The sequence below is a fragment of the Hypanus sabinus genome, chromosome 14, assembly GCF_030144855.1.
Source record: "Hypanus sabinus isolate sHypSab1 chromosome 14, sHypSab1.hap1, whole genome shotgun sequence".
NCBI classification, from domain to species: Eukaryota; Metazoa; Chordata; class Chondrichthyes; order Myliobatiformes; family Dasyatidae; genus Hypanus; species Hypanus sabinus.
The window spans coordinates 27,445,638-27,463,487 of NC_082719.1; the positions used below are offsets into that span (position 1 = coordinate 27,445,638).

Genomic DNA, 17,850 nt, shown 5'->3' on the forward strand with positions numbered 1-17,850 from the left:
CCGCACTTTAAAGTGTCCTGGCAACATCCCAGATCTCATCACTGGCACTAGCTGCATCTTGTCATCACAAGAAGACAATCACTGAACTGCATCTCCAACACTTTCAGCTTCCAGAGTGCTGACTGTGGCACCGACCACTCCCTGGTCAGCAATAAAGTGTGTCACCAGCCCAGACAAATCCACCACTCAAAGCAGAAAGGTCAGCCACACATCAACCCTGCCGGAACCGCACTCCCTGACCTCTGCGCAAGCTTTGCCGACACCATTGGGCATGCTCCCTAGGACCATCCTGCAGGGAACGTTGAAGAGAGATAGAGTCACCTCCGTGATGTTGTCTACTACATCGTCATGACTACTTTTGGCAGGAGAGAGGGACAAAACCCAGACTGGTTTGAAGCAAGAATCGCAGAGCTGGAACCTGCTGTCGAAGCAAAATGAGCAGTCCTCATCCAGCACAAGATGGACCATTCTGAGAAGTCTCTCACTGTTCTCAGGCAAGCCAGGGGTGATGCCTAGCATATTGCTCGTCACTGTGCCAATGACTATTGGCTGAACCTCTGCCTGAGCATCCAATGCTCCTCTGACTTCGGCAACATCTGTGGTATGTACGATGGCCTAAGGAAGGCCCTTGGACCAACCATCTCAAAGATCATTCCACTCAAATCCTCCACTGCTGATGTCATCACTGAGTGGGGAAAACAGATGGAAAGATAGGCCAAAAACTACCAGGAACTGTACTTGAGAGAGATCGTCGTCACAGATGCCGCACTCAAAAACATCCTGAGTCTACCTGTCATGGAAGAACTTGAACAGTTGCTCTCTGTTGACGAGCTCAGCAAGGCAATCAAGCAAAGACAGCATTGCATCTGAGGTCATATACACTGGTAAGAAGTCTGCTCTGCTACACCATCTGCACAAACTTCTCAGCCAGTGTTGGGGGTAGGGTCAGTGCCTCAGGGCTTGCGCAACTCTAACATTGTCACCCTCCATAAGAACAACAGTGACCATGGCGTCTGCACCAACTACGGAGGCACCTCACTTCTTAGCATCATCAACAAGTTTTTGCTCGCTTCGTACTCAACAGGCTATAGGCACTAGCTGCCTGCATATACCCAAATCACACTGGCAGGACGATTTAAGATGGTGCTAAGCGGCAACTCCTTGCATCTTTGGAAGCAGCTTTATTTCTATCTTTGATTTTTTTTTCCTTTTCAGGGCGTGGTGGGTTCTTTTGAAGACTTTGACCCAGAATTACACTCTGATTTCGGTTCTTTGCGGGAATGGGTCCTGATCTCAGGGCCTCACGACCGGCCGCTTTTTGATATCCCAAGGACATGGCCTGAAAGATGAGTGCGCCTTCAGGGTTCCGAGATTTCACGGCTGTGGGGATATGCTGGTTCTGGGCTGGTGCTCCTGACTGAAGCCTCGCAAGAGAACACGGAAGATCGGGAGCAGCGGGTCAGCTGCCAGGGGTTGTGTGCCTGGAGAGCTGCGCCTTTTTGGTGCCGACTCTGCAGGGCAGAACTTGGAAAAGGCAATGCAGCAGATTTTTAACGTCGTAAATCAGTGAGTTGTTTGTTAATTCTCCCCTCTCACTGTGAAATGGGGGCACCTCTTTTTAAGAGAGAGACAGAGCGAGTGTGAGACTGAGACTGAGTCAAATTACCGGGTGAGCAAGTAGATGTGGGGCACTGCAAATCTGTGTCTTCATTGATGCTTTACGGATGCTTGAGTGCTCAGTGGAGGGCACTGATACTGTTGCTTGTGCATGGGGGGGTGGTAGCTGGGGGTGCTTTGGGGTTCTAATGTTTAACTCTCATTCATTCTTTGGACAGTTCTCTGTTTTCTGGATGTCTGTGAACAATTATTTCAGGATATATATTGTATACATTTTTCTGACATTAGATACACCTATTGAAACCTTTTGAAACACTGCAGGTTCCAAGGAGGGTGGTCAAAATGGACATGATATTTTCATTATGCCCCTTCCAAGAGAAATGCCTCACCTTCATTGACCTTAAAGGCTTTTGACCTGGTCGGCAGAAAGGGCCTCTTCACACTGCTCCGAAAGATTAGTTGTCCCCAAAAGCTCCTCTGGATGATCATACCTTTCCACGAAGACATGCAAGGCACTGTGCAGTCTGATGGCTCCTCAAATCCATTCCTAATCAAGAGTGGCGTGAAGCAGGGCCGAGTACTGGCTCCTAAGCTGTTCGGCATCGTCTTCTCCCGACTACTGTCCCATGCCTTCTGTTCATCAGAGGACAGTGTCTCCACACCACACCAGAAGCAAAAGCAGGCTGTTCAGCCTTCCATGTCTAAGAGCAAAGACCAAGGTACAAGTGGTACTAATAATGTCTGCTGTTGCAGACGATGCTGCCTTGACATCACACTGAGAGGAAGCCCTCCAGAGAGTCATCAACTGATTCGCACTCACTTGCAGAGACTTTGGTTTTACTATCAGCCTCAAGAGGAAAACACTTTGTGCAAAGATGTCAACAACAAACCAAACATCTGCATAGGTGATTACACACTTATCATGGTGGATGCGTTGACCTACCTTGGCTCCACCATCTCAATCTTCCTCAATGTCGAACTCAATAAATGGATCGATGTCACACCTGGCAATAAGAGTCTGGGAGAACTCCATGATGACCCAGAACACCAAGATGAAGGTCTACCAGGCCTGTGTGCTCAGTACTCTCCTGTACGGCAGCAAAAGATGGACAACCTACTCTCATCAAGAGCACAGACTAAACACGTTCCACCTTCACTGCCTCAGAAGCATCTTGGGCATCATGTGGCAGGATCATGTCCCAAACAGTGATGTTTTAGAACAAGCAGGCATCACAAGCATGTTTACCCTCCTCATTCAGCATTGCCTATGATGGCTTGGTCACATCAGCCACATGGAGGATGGCTAGATCCCCAAAGATATACTGTATGGAGAGCTTGTCACCATCACTAGACCCACTGGAAGACTAGCCCTGAATTATAGAAACACCTGTAAGTGTGACATGAAATCAAAGGACGTTGACCAAACTACCTGCGAAGTCATGGTAGCCAACCATAGCAGCTGGAAACAGATCATCATGGAAGGTGTGAAGAGGATGAGGAAAAGAGAGAAGAACAGCAGGAAGCAAAGAGAGAGCACAGACAGCTAAAAGAAGCATCAACATCACTGGGGTGGACTGAGATGTACCTACTATTTTTTTGTAGCATTTTCTAGTCATGGGCAATCATGTTTCCATACCAGGCCATGATGCACCTAGACAGAATACTCTCCACAGTTCATCTATGGAAGTTTGTCGTAGTTTTAGATGACATGCCACTTCTACACAAACTTCTAAGGAAGTATAGGAGTTGCCAAGCCTTCTTGGTAATGGCACTTACATGCTGGTCCCAGGTCAGATCTTCTGAAATGGTAATGCCAAGGAATTTAAGGTTACTGATCCTCTCCACCTGTAATCGCCTGATGAGGACTGGCTCATGGACCTCTGGTTTCGTCCTCCTGTAGTCAATAATAAGCTCTTTGGTTTTGCTTACATGGAGAGAGAGGTTGTTGTGGCACTATTCAACCAGATTTTCAATCTCCCTCCTATGTCAATTCCTCATTGCCTTTGACTTAGCCAACAGCAGTGGTGTCAGAAAACTTGAATATGGCATTGGAACTGTGCTTAACCTCACAGTATAAAACAAGTATAAGCAAGTATAAAGCAAGAAGAGCAGGGTGCATACAGTCTTGTGGTGCACATGTGCTGTTTGTGATCATGGAGGAGATGTTGTTGCCATTCTGAACAGATTGGGCTAGCAAGGTTGAAGAAATGGAGGTTCCAGTTGCACAAGGAGGTATCAAAGCCCAGGTCTTGAATCTTATTGTTCAGTTTTCAGGCGATGTTAGTGTTGAATGCAGAGCTATAGTCAGTGAAGAGTATCGTGATGTTTGTATCTTTATTGTCCAGCCCCTCCATTTCCCAAGGAGATTGAGACAAGCGAAGCTCCCACATTCTACTAGAGAACCATCGAGAGTGTCCTGACCAGCTGTATCACCATCTAGTATGGGAATCGCAAGGTATCTGACCTGGAGACCCTCTAACGGATTGTGAGGACTGCTGAGAGAATTATCGGGGTCTCTCTTCCCCTGCCCCCATCCAGGATGTACACCAGAAGCACTGTATTTGCAAAGCCCTCAGCGTTGTTGAGGACCCCTCCGATCTGTTTCACAATCTCTTTGACTTCCTACTGTCAGGCAGAAGAAACCCTAGTTTCTGATAGGCTGGCTAACAGCTTTTTCCCCCAGGCGGTGAGACTTCTGAGCACCCTGCTACTACCCAGTACAGATTATTTATCTCAGACTGGTTGTAGTAATACTGATGTTTATTTAACTACATGCCATGTATGCATTTTATGTCAACTTGAACATCCACAGAATACTTCTTATCTACTAGTATTATTTTAAATTTTGTAAGTGATTATATGTATTGTGTTTTGCACCTTGGTTCTTAAGGAACAGAGTTTCATTAGGTGTGTACATGTGTACAGTTGAATGACTTTAACCTTGAACTTGAAGCTGAGATGTTGTAGGGCTGAGTGAAGAGCTAAAGAAATGGTGTCTGCTGTTGACCTGTTGTGGTGGTGGCAGACTGGAGTGGATACAAATCACTCATCAGGCAGTTGATGTGTTTCATGACCTGCCCCTCAAAGTACTTCATCACAATGAATGTAAGTACTACTACACAATAGTCATTGAGGCAGGTTATCATGCTCTTCTTGGGCAGTGGTATGATTGAAGTCTTTTTGAAACAAGTGGGTACCTCCAACTGCTGAAATGGGAGGTTAAAGGTGTCAGTAAACACTCCAGCCAGTTGATTAACACAGGTCTTTAGTATTTGGCTAGGTACACCATCTGGGCCAGACACTTTCCATGGGTTCATCCTCCTAAAGGATGCTCTCATGTTGGACTCAGAGATTGAAATCACGAGGTCATTGGGGTTTTGGAAGTTCATGAAGGTGCCTCCATGTTCTGTTAGTCAAAGCAAGCATAAAAGGTGTTGAGCTTGTTTGAGAATGAAACATTGTTAGCAAATACAGTATGTTGCTTGGGTTTGTTTTGTAGGAGCTGATAGCATTCAAACCCTGTCACAGCTGTCAAGCATCCTTCTGCGATACAGGGTTGGTTCAAACTTGCTACTTCACATGTGAGATGGCTTGTTGGAGCCATGCCTGGATCTCTCGTGTTTTACTTGATTGCCAGACCTGAAATACATTAATCTAGCCCTCAGCAGATTATGGATCTCTTGGTTCATATTGGGCTTTTGATAGGTGAGAACTCTTGAATGATTTTTTTGGGGATACACACATCCACAAGTGTCTTTATAAAGTCCATTGACAACTATAGCATATTATTTCAAATCCTTTGATGGGTCCTTGGACAAGGCTCAGTCCACTGATTCAAAGCAGTCCCAAAGCCACTCCTCTGCCTCCCTTGATATAGCATGAACACAGGGAATTCAACTCACCAAATCCATTCGGAATGATTTTTACACTTCTAGATGGCACAGGGAGCCAAGGAGCAAAACTAACTAACATAGAAAAAGATGAAGAAGTGCCTGGTATACTGTACATGGGACAACCTTTTCTAAAATCATGAAGGATCAGAAGATGATTATTGATGTTTGTTTTAGTAAAGTGAGCATCACTGCAAGGACAGCTTTATTGCCCATCCCTAAATGTAGTTTTTGAAGTGCTTCTCATGCAGGCCCTCCACAAAGCCATTGGTAGAAAGCTCCAGAATTTACACCCAATGACCATGAAGAAATGTAATGTACTTGGAGGGGAACTTGTATGAAGTATGTTCCCCATGTACCTACTCCCCTCATTTTTCTTGGCAGTAAAAGTCAGGGGTTTGAAAGATAGATTTGGAATAACTCGGGCACTTTGCAGAAGCATAATGCATTAAAATATTTGGCTGACTTGTGTCTCTGAAATAATGTGATTAGTTTTGGGCTGTCAGAATGTGAGTCACTTTCAAGTCAAGTGAAATTTATTGGTATTTAACTACGTACATGTATATAACATGTAACATATAATGAGATGTTCGAACCAGTGTGTAAAGCACAGTACTACACATAACACATGATAACTTATGAAGTTAAGGATAAAATCTACAGATGAATCACACATAAATAACAAAGTGCATTAATATTAAATACTGTAAGGTACAGAATAGATGAACCAATGACCCTTTGAATATGATGTGGCAGGGAGTTCATAAACCTGATGACCTGGGGGGAGATACCATTTCTCATCCTGACCATATCAGATGGAAAAGGAACTTGTCAGAATGCTCTCAATGGTGCTCCTGTAAAACACAGTTAAGATGGGTGTGGGGGGAGGGGGGAGAAAGACTTGCTTGCCTCTTAGGAAGTGGTGGCATTGCTGTGCCTTGTTGTTCAGGGAGCTGATATTAAAGGAACCATGTGAGATCATCGTGATGTGATCTCCCAGGAACTTGATGCACTTAGTTCTCACTACAGAGGAGCCATGTAGTCGCAGAATGCATGCGGGGACCGCCAGTGCTCAGCATAATGGGACAAGAGACGTTGCTGCTCACAGACTGACTGTGGCCTTACTGTTAAGAAGACCAATGTCCAATTGCAGAGGGAGGTGTTGAGACTCAGTGAGGAAAGTTTCCCCACCAGTTTCTGGGGTGTGATGGTGTTGAACATGAAAATGAAGTCTATAAACAGCATTCTGGCATATGAGACCTCATTATCCAGGTGGGACAGGACAGAGTAGTGGTAGAGACTATTGCGTTATCAGTGGATTGACTTGAGTGTTAAGCAAATTGGAAAGGGGCCAATGTAGTCAGGAGAAAGGCATTAATGTGTTCCATGACCAGCCGCTCAAAGTATTTCATATTGGTTGATGTTAATGCCACCGGACAATAGTTACTTAGGCAAGTTACAATTGCCTTTTTTGGCACTGGAATGACGGTTGCCAGCTTGCAGTCTGAGGGGACAATGGATTGTTCCAGAGAAATGTTGACTATATCCATCATCATCTCTGTCAGCTGAGCTGCGTACCCTTTCAGAACCCGTTCTGGTATATTCTGCCCAGGGTCTTCCACACCTTAGCTTCAGCCAGATGGTGTATCTGATTTCCTAGGGGGTAAGGGTGCCATCCTTGCCAGGTGTACAAGACTTCTCAGGGAGTGAAGCATCCTGGTCATTGACGTGCATGGTAGACTTGTAATCCGTAATCCTCTGAATTCCCTGCCACGAATGCCTTGTGTCTCTGTTATCACAGAAGTAGCTGTAAATTAGAATGCTCCCATTTCGCCTCCCTGATGGAGTGGAACTGTTGCATCCCCATCCCTCAGCTGTGCATTGACCTCTGCATTAAGCTATTGCTTCTGATTTTCCCTCACCTGGATGTGTTTTGTGATAGTAACATCCTCAGTGCACTTCTCTATGTTGCTGGTCACAGAACCTACATATTTCTCAATGTTAGCATGGTTGCCATAGCTAGCAGCCTCCCTGAACATTCTCCAGTTCATATTATCAAAGCAATCCTGCAGTTCAGAGATTGCACCCTCAGGCCAGGTTTTCCCACCCTTAGAACTGGTTTGATCCGTTTGATCACTGGTTTGTATGCTGAAATTAACATTACAGTTAAGTGATCTGAGAATCCAATGTGAGGTCAAGGGACTGCTTTTTCGGCACCTTGTATGTTAGTATAAACCAAGCCTACTGTATTTTCACCTCTGGTAGCAAAATCAGCATACTGGTAAAATTTAGATATAGAATTTCAAAAGAATTTGGTCTCTGGCCTGATCTTGCAATCACAGCTGGTTCAGATAAAATTTTGATCAATGGTAATTCCTAGGATATTAACGTTTGGAGAGACCGTGATGGAGTTCTATTAAAGTATAAAAAGTACGTGGTTAGTCTTCATCTTTTTGGAGATAATTCTGGCATGGCACTTCTGGAATATTACTTGCCACTTATAAATCCTTATAGATATATGCCATCTACATTTTGTTGTGTGGAAGCTTGGACTACTTCATTACTCAGGAGTTACAAATACAATTGAACAACAGGAAATTATCAGTGACCACCCCCCCCCCCCCCCATTTTCCTCACCTCTTACCTTATGATAGAAGCAAGGTTATTGGTTACAATTTGGGTTCAGGACACAGTTCCTGCAGTGATGTCCTGGGATGGCAATGATTGTCCTTCAGCAACTACAAACATTTTCCTTTGCACAAATATGTCTCATTCTCCACATTGTCATGTAGATACCAACATTTTACTTGAACTGTACCAGGTTCGGAATGTGGCTAGTTCTGGAGTGCAATTCTATAATAATACAATTGGGAAACTGTCATGCTTCATAACCTATGCTGTACTTCCTGATATCAGTGGAATGAATCAAATTGGCTGAAATTTGGTTTTGCTGATGATGGGAATTTTAGGATTAAATAAGGTAGATAATCTACATGACATTTTTGCAGTTGTAAACTTTGTCTTTAGCAGTCCTGCACTGGGGTAATTTTCATTGAGCATGGACATATTCTTCAAATTGCCTCCTTGTATTTGTTTAATTGTCTAACAGTCTTGACTATATGTGGCAGGATAGCAGAGCTTTCATCTAATTTTCTGGCTATTGACCCTTCAGCTCTGGCTGTTGCATGAAGTTCTTCCTCGTTAGCATATGTAGCGCAGATTCAATAGGCTGCTATCTCATTTTGAGGTGTTGCTTCTAATATACCTATATGTCCCTAAGTTGGGATTGATTCTCTGGGTTGCTTATCATGGTAGACTAATGCGCAACATGGGCCCTGAGAATACAGATTTTGGTCATGTACATTTTCTCACAATTACCTGACGCAGGTCAGATGCTGGCGGTAATTGTCCTGCATGTTGTTCCTTATCTTAGCCATTAATCTCCAGGTGTTTCTGAATGGGGTTTGGAATGTTGATCAGACAGTGAGGAACCTTGGTTTGTTACAAATCAAAAACATATTTTTCAATATAGATGCTATGAAGTAACTGAGTGGTTTGTTCTGCCATTTGAAACTGCATTTAAGGGTCGAAGAGGATGTAGACAGTACACTCTAACGCCATTATATGTCAGAGGTGAAGAGTAGACTTTTAAGATGGTTGATGAAATACTAGTCAAATTATATTAAGCTTCTTGAGGACTGTTGGAGATTAGTAAGGGTGCCAAATGGAAACAGGCCATCTTGGCCCTTCTAGTCCATGCCGAACGCTTACTCTCACCTAGTCCCACCGACCTGCACTCAGCCCATAAGCCTCCATTCCTTTCCTGTCCATATACCTATCCAAATTTTTCTAAAATGGCAATATCGAACCTGCCTCTACCACTTCTACTGGAAGCTCGTACCACACAGCTACCACTCTCTGAGTAAAGTTCCCCCTCATGTTACCCCTAAACTTTTGCCCCCAACTCTCAACTCATGTCCTCTTGTTTGAATCTCCCCTACTCTCAATGGAAAAAGCCTATCCATGTCAACTCTATCTATCCCCCTCATAATTTTAAATACCTCTATCAAGTCCTCCCTCAATCTTCTATGCTCCAAAGAATAAAGACTTATGAAGGTATGGGGAGAAGACAGGGGAATGGAGTTGAGAGGGATAATAAATCGGCCATGATGGAATGGCAGAGCAGACTCAATTGGTGAATTCTGCTCTTACATCTTATGTATACCTCTAAGAATGTGCAGAGTATTGTATACTCTGTGGAATCTTTGTTGCACAGTTCTATGGTCTTTTTTTGGGCAAGGAGACCAAAGCTATATAAAATACTTAAGAAGGCTATATATAATTGCAATAATTATAGTCGGGCATTCTCTTAAAATGAAGACAGCAATTTTAGGTCATATGTTCGTAGAAATTAGTATGGGAGTACAACAGAATGTCAAATTTATAGCCCTCTTAGACTAGAATGGGAATTTTTAGCAAACCGTGGTTCTGCTTCCATAGAATTGCTTTATGTTATGGAAATAGAACTACTTGTCTCTGTTATGGATTGGATATGAAATCAAATACTCAATAAAAATCCTCTGTAGTAAGGTTGTGGACTGCCTGGTTCAGTTTCACAAAGTTGCGATGGAGAAGAATTGTGACAGGTAAACAATGGCTTCCCATTGTTGACTGGGTTGAAATATAAAATCTCTCCTGATCCAGTGTAGTATGTTGGAAAAGCAGCCTGACAGTGATCAAGGAAGTGATGGTGTCATTAGTTTATATGGAGAAATTGACACTGTTTACTGACAATATTGCTGATCCTAGGTAGATCAAAAAGGCGGTTGTATAGATATGAGAAAAGAAGCCATTGCTGGTTATTCTCTAACTGCAACTGAATAATTAAGGGTAGAACAAATCAAATGAGGTTAACTCTGTTGGTTGACAATGGAAAGAACTAGAGGTGAATACAATGATCAACTGTCAAAGGTTGTCAGTAAATCAAATATGGCATGATAGATGGATCAACAAAAAATCTATATGATATTGTTAATGCGTTCAGATTGATATCCAACTAAATGCAACTTAGGTTGGGGTTGATTTGGAGCGATAGATGGGCTACGGGGTTGATTTGAAGAGTAATGAAGGAGTATATGTGAGAAGCTAACAAGGATATTCAAGGAAAGAAGTTGGATAGTCAGCAATTCAGTGGATAGAAAGTTGAGGGAACAGGAGGAATATTTTATGAACAAGTTCAGTATACAGAGAACAAGAGAGGAGATGGGAGAAAGTAGAGAAGAAAATGAATTTAGGCCCCATCCAACAGTAGTCCCAGTGGAATGGGGAAGGGAAATGTCCCCTGAAATGCCGTCTGTTTACTCCTTTCCATAGATTCTGCCTGGCCTGCTTAATTCCTCCAGCATTTTGAATATGTTGAGTGGGGGTTAAACAACAGTTTCTTGGTACAGAGAATTGTGAGTTTTGTTTGTATTCCCTGATGTGTTTGGAATAGTGAGCAATTCTGATAAGATTATAGTCATATTTCTGCTTTATAATGTGATGCAGTTGTCCAACATATCCAATCAATGTGCCCTGAACAAGCCCATGCAGTTCTTTCTTCTTCTGCAGGTGTAAATATAGATTATCCCTCCTGCCTTTTCTGGATACAAACCCCACTGTAATTAGTAAAACTGCACAACACTGGCTCAGTCATGGTCAAGAAACACTGTTCAGATGCTAAAACGGCTGATTCAACTTGATAACTGCATTGAGTTGTGCAGCACAGAAATTAGCCCTTCAATCCTCTAGGTCCACAGTGACTTAATTGTGCATCTACACAAACCCTATTGCCTGCACACTAGGACTAAGTACTTTTATGTTTTGCCTGTTTAAGTATCTGTTAAAAATGTAAAGCAAGTTGATTATTACATAATGTATCTGATTCTACCACCTCCTCTGGCAGTGCATATCAGATATCAACCAGTCTGTACAAAAAAAATTGCCTCTCAGATCCATTTAACATGTTCCATCAGAATTCTTCTGCGATCCTGTGCATTCTGTACTTTCTCATTACCTCAGTACAAAGATTCCTTATTGGAGTTAAGTGCTAGGATAACACATGACAGCACTCCTCACTATTTATTATCCTGTATTCTTAAAATTAAAAAAAATTGTACAATGGAAACTCACAAATTCACAATGCTGTTGTTGCTGGGTTATCCTCTTGAACCTTATCAGAAAAAAAACATGCCTGATTCATTTAAGCAACAAGATACTGTAGTTATAATGATAGCTGCTTGTGGGTGCTACTATTGAGACAATGGCTTTAAGGACGCAGGCATCTTGCAAAATTTACCTTTACCTTAAAGGCAAAACTTTACCTTTAGTTTAGTAGTATTTATATTACTATAATATAAATAATGAAAAATATACTCAAACCCTAATAAGCTAGTGGTGGTTTCCCCCTTAGGCCGCAGCAGTTATGGTGTTGCATTACAATGGTTCCAGGAAGATGCTGTAAGAAATTCCAGACTATGGATTAAATAACAATGATAATGGCAATATACATTTTAGTCAAGAGGTGCATAACTTGGAAATGGATAGTGTTCTTGTGACCTTGAAACCATTGTTCTTCTCATTAAGTTACCAGAGGAAACTGTTATTGAAATAACCTGATTGACTGTTATGTGACAAAAATATACTAAATTTAGAATCTTAGCAAATTGTGGAAAGAGGACTGATCAGACTTGAAACAAATTTATCAAATTTCCAAAAATTTTGTCTCAGATGCCTCTGCTCCATACATCCACAGCATCAACTCCAGGATGCAGTCCATTCCAGCCCAGTCATTTTCCAAAATTTTAGGAATGAAGAGCTCATCCTCTTCCATATTTTTTAAATGCTACAATCAGCAGGTTAATAAAAATCAATCATGATGAGACATATCCCAGAGTAGAAAAGTCAAACATCAGAGGACATGCTTTTAAGGTTAGAAGAGGGAAGTTTAAAGATGTCATGAAGGGTCTTCCTTTTCACAAGTGAGTGATTGATGCCTGGAATAGGTTACCAGGGGTTTTAGTGGAAGTAGATAGTTTTTAAAAGGACAGTAGAAGCAGAGGCAAAAGGGTAAAAGCGGTATGAGAAAATCACATTGTTACTGCTCAGAATGCTTTTCCTGCATGGAATCAACATTAAAGAAGATGCAGTATTGATTATGTCACATGCTGGGGACCTAGCATGAACACCTGCTCTTCCAATGCAATGCTGAAAACCTGGTTGAAAGTTCAGCCTTCTGCTGTGCTGCATAACTCTATGACTGGTACTCCTTTAGCAATGAAACAATTATAGGGATCTCATTGTTCCATAGCTCAGTGTGGATTAAGGCAATGTGTATAAATATGTACAGTGCCTTGAAAAAGTATTCTGCCTCCAGTCCTTTGTTCACATAAGTAAAGATTACAAGGGATTTTGATAAATTTAACTGAGAATTTATATTTGTGAATCACATACTCCTTTTTTCACAGTAGAGTCCAAAAACAGGGAAAGTTGTATAGCATGAAAAACTAAAAACTGAACTGTTCACTGTAATCATTCCCCTTTGCTCATTGTTTATTTGAACCACCTCTTGTAGCTATTACAGCCAGTAGTCTTTTAGTATAAGTCTCTATTAGCTTTGCAGTGTAATGGACCAAGATTTGCCCATTCTTTCTTGCAAAACCGCTCAAGCTTTGCTAGATTAGTTGGAGAGCGGCAGTGGACAGCAATTGAGGTCTTGCCAGAGATGTTCGATCAGATTAATGTCAACACTCTGACTGGTCCACTCAAGGACCTAAATTTTCTTCATTTGAAGCATCATGCTATGGAAATGCTTTTCAGCAGTAGGGACTTGAAATCTAGATAAAAACCTGCTTGTCTCTACCAAAAAGCTTAAACTGGGGAGGAAGTTTGTCTTTCAGCAGGACAACAACCCGAAGCATACTCCCAGAACAACCACGGAGTGGTTTCAAATGAAGAAAATTGATGTCCTTGAGTGGACCAGTCCTTACCTTAACCCGATCAAACATCTCTAGCAAGACCTCAGGATTGCCATTCACTTCTGCTCCCCAAGTAACGTGGCACAGCTTGAGTAATTTTGTAAGAAAGAATGGGCAAATCTTGCTTCATCACATTGTGCCAAGCTAATAGAGACTTATCCAACAAGACTACTGGCTATAATAGCTGTGAGAGGTGGTTCAACTAAATGCTGAGCAAAGGGGGAATTGAATACTTGAATTGCTGACATCTCAGTTTTTGAATTTTTAGTTTTTCATGCTTACAATGTTCCATATTATTTCAGGACTTCTGTGAGAAAAGCATATGATTCATAAATATAAATTCACAGTTAGATTGATCAAACTCCCTCATTGTAATTAAATCACAAACAAGAGAAAAATCTGCAGATGCTGGAAATCCAAGCAGCACACACAAAATGCTGGAGGAACTCAGCAGGCCAGGCAGCATCTACAGACAAACCTATAGACAACGTTTCAGGCCGAAACCCTGTGGCAGGACTGGAGGGAAAAAAAAGCTGAGGAATAGATTTGAAAGGTGGGTGGAGGGGAGAGAGAAACGCCAGGCGATAGGGGGTGGGATGAAGCAAAGAGCTAGGAAGTTGATTGGTGAAAGAGACAGAAGGCCATGGAAGAAAGAAGAAAGGGATGGGGGGGGGGCAGGAGCACCAGAGGGAGGCAATGGACGAGTGGGCAAGGCGATAACATGAGAAAGGGACAAGGAGGAATGGTGAAGGGCATGGGTTGGAGGCATTACTGGAAATCGATGTTCAGCGAAGCGGTCTCTCAATCTATGTCGGGATTCATCGATATACAAGAAGCCACACCGGGAGCACTGGACACAGTATATGACCCCAACAGACTACAGGTGAAGTGTCGCCTCACCTGGAAGGACTGTTTGGAGCCCTGAATGGTAGTGAGGGAGGAGATGTGGAGGCAAGTGTAGCACTTATTCCACTTGCAAGGATAAATGCCAGGAGGGAGATCAGTGGAGAAGGATGAATGGATGAGGGAGTCACGTAGGGAGTGAGATCCCTCAGAAAAACAGAAAGTGGGGGGGGGGGGGGGGTAAGATGTGTCTGGTGGTGGGATCCCGTTGGAGGTGGCGGAAGTTTCAGAGAATTATGTGCTGGATGTGGAGACTGGTGGGTGGTGGATGAGGATAAGAGGAACCCTATCCCTGGTAGTGTTGCACAAGGATGGGTAAGAGCACACATGTGTAAAATGGAAGAGATGTGGTTGGGGGCAGCGTTGATGGTGGAGGAAATGAAGCCCCTTTCTTTGAGAAAGGAGGACCTCCTTTGTTCTAGAATGAAAAGCCTCATCCTGATGCAGCAGAGATGGAGGAACTGAGAGAAGGGGATGCGTTTTTAGAAGCAGCAGGGTGGGATGAGGTATAGTCCGGGTAGCTGGGAGAGTCTGTTGGTTTATAAGAGACATCGGTGGATAAGCTTTCTTTGGAGATAGAAACAGCGAGATCAAGAAAGGGAAGGGAAGTATAGGAAATGGACCAGGTGAATTTGAGGGAGGGTGAAAGTTGGAAGCAAAGTGGATGAAATCAATGAGTTCAGCACAGGTGCAGGAAGCAGTACCAATGCAGTAGCATAGAAAAAGTGTGGGACAGTCACCAGTGTAGGCTTGCAACATAGACTGTTCCACGTAGCCGACAAACAGACAGGCATAACTGGGACCCATGCAAGTGCCCTTGGCTACACCTTTTGTTTGAAGGAATTTCAAATCTACCCCTCAGCTTTGTTTCTCCAGTCCGGCCAAAGGGTTTTGGCTCAAAACATCGACTATACTTTTTTCCATAGCTGCTGTCTAGCGTGCTGAGCTCCTGCAGCATTTTGTGTGTGTCCCGCATTCTAACACTCATTTATGTGAGCAAAGAGTTGGCGGCTGAATACCTTTTCAAGGAACTGTATAAGGGATGGTATTGGTGACTGGGTGAGTGGTGTGCTCACTAAGCTCTGATGTAGGGATCAGGCTGCACCCTGACCAGTACGGTGAGTGCAGGCCATTGTTTACCCATCCTGCTTAATAATTGCCCTCACAGACAGCCATTGTACATTGGCTTAATAATTCACTCGGCTGTTTTGATAGTGAGATCTTTGTGTCACTTGCTGCTGAAGTAGAATTGGAAGGCATTGATTTGCACCAAATTGCCAGAAAAACTGTGCCCTCCCCAAGTGGGTGTGCTATTTTAAATTGTGGCAGGAGTATGTATTTAGAATCCAAGAGTGCTATAAGGAATCACCCCTTAATTGGGTCCTGGTATATTTGAAAGAAAATGAAGATTTTGCCCATAGATTTTTTTTCCAGGCCTCAAGTCACCAAACAGAAAATTTATGAATTATTTCAAGTATTCAAGCAAGCATCTCACACACTCAGTAAACAAAAAGCAGGGAGAATTTGTGGCTTTAAAATGCTAAACTCGTGTCCTGGCAGATTGTAAAGTTGGTTCACTTTCATCTCCCATGCATATGTGAGTATACGTAATTACCAGCATGAATGATAACATCTATTATCTTCTTATAACAAGCAAAGCTAAGGCCAGTCATTATCATTGTATTAATCACATAGTGGGAGTTCTGTACATATATTCCTTTAAAGTCGCTAAAAGTAAATTTCAAACCATGAAGCAGTTTCACTAAGTAGTTTGATAAATTAGTGCACAGACTAATGAACCATATAACCATATAAACCATTTAACAACTACAGCATGGAAACAGGCCACCTCGGCCCTTCTGGTCTGTGCCGAACGCTTACTCTCACCTAATCCCACCGACCTGCACTCAACCCATAACCCTCCATTCCTTTTGTGTCCATATACCTATCCAATTTTACTTTAAATGACAATATTGAACCTGCCTCTACCACTTCTATTGGAAGCTCGTTCCACACAGCTACCACTCTCTGAGTAAAGAAATTCCCCCTCATGTTATCCTTAAACTTTTGCCCCCTCTCAACTCATGTCCTCTTGTTTGAATCTCCCCTACTCTCAATGGAAAGAGCCTATCAACGTCAACTCTGTCTATCCCCCTCATAATTTTAAATACCTTTATCAAGTCCCCCCTCAACCTTCTACGCTCCAAAGAATAAAGACCTAGTTTGTTCAACCTTTCTCTGTAACTTAGGTGCTGAAACCCACGTAACATTATATAAACCATGTAACAATTACAGCACGGAAACAGACCATCTCAGCCTTTCTCATCTGTGCCGAACGCACGGAACTTGTAATATGATTATTTTGATGTAGTTGAGTTGGGATTAACTGAAAATTGATTTTTTGAAATAACTAAAATGTAACAAATATTGCAAACACTGAAAAACTTTAAAAAAAAATCTTTGAACTGAATCAAAAATGAAAATTAAGATTCAAACCCTTCATTTAAAACTTCCTGTACATCATTTAAACATCCTTGATTTAACAGTTGAGATTTTCTTTTGGCTTGGGTTGAAGAGTTAGTTTCCAAGAACTCAGACACAGAATATTCATATCATCACTATAAATCTTGCATTTCTACACATTAACAATTCAAATATATTATAAGAGAAAGAAATAGAGGTGTCAGTTAACCAATCATATTACAAATTTTCAGCAAAAATATTGTACTCTATTTAATGAAAAATTTGACAATAGTGATTAACCACTGTCAGACAAGTGCATTCATGTTACCATTGTTTATTGGCACACTTAATTAATGGCAAAGCATACATAAAATACATCCGTATAATGACACAAAGACTTATTTCTAAATTTCACATTTTGTGCTGAACATTTATGTGAATGAAATTATGTCTGCACTAAATCATCTTTTTTTCCCCTTATAAAAAGCTTACATAAATACACGAGCAAAAATTTGACCAGCATGGTTTCCTGCAAAACCTGAATATAAATGGTCATCACTATCAGAGTCCCATGATAGTAACACTTGAAACTCAGGAATAAATTCAAAGAAACCACAAACCTGTCATACTAAAATGCCCACAAAATATAATGGGTTGCATGGCTTATAATACCAGATCGAGTTTTTAAGCTTTGAATATGAACTCACTAAATCAAGTTAGGGGATTTAATATTTCAATACTGCTGAATGCAGACATTTTTAAACAAGAAATTTTGGGTTTCAGCCTGAATAAAGAAGAAAGGGAAAGCACAAAATTTTATAATAAAAACTGATATGTTCCTTTTTATTGAGAGGCCTGTGGTGTGGGATTTTCTGATTTACTCTCCTGACTAGATTGCGCTTTGCTGTTCCAGGGACTGTTACTTCCCAGTGCAGGAGAGTTATTGAAATCTTCCTCATCAT

General features: G+C 42.0%; 1 long non-coding RNA gene across 1 annotated transcript in view; it reads left to right on the forward strand.

Moving 5' to 3' along the window:
- LOC132404624 (uncharacterized) overlaps positions 1–17,850 on the forward strand; it is a 69,956-nt gene that overhangs the window by 30,989 nt on the left and 21,117 nt on the right. The gene's annotated exons all lie outside the window — the stretch shown is intronic.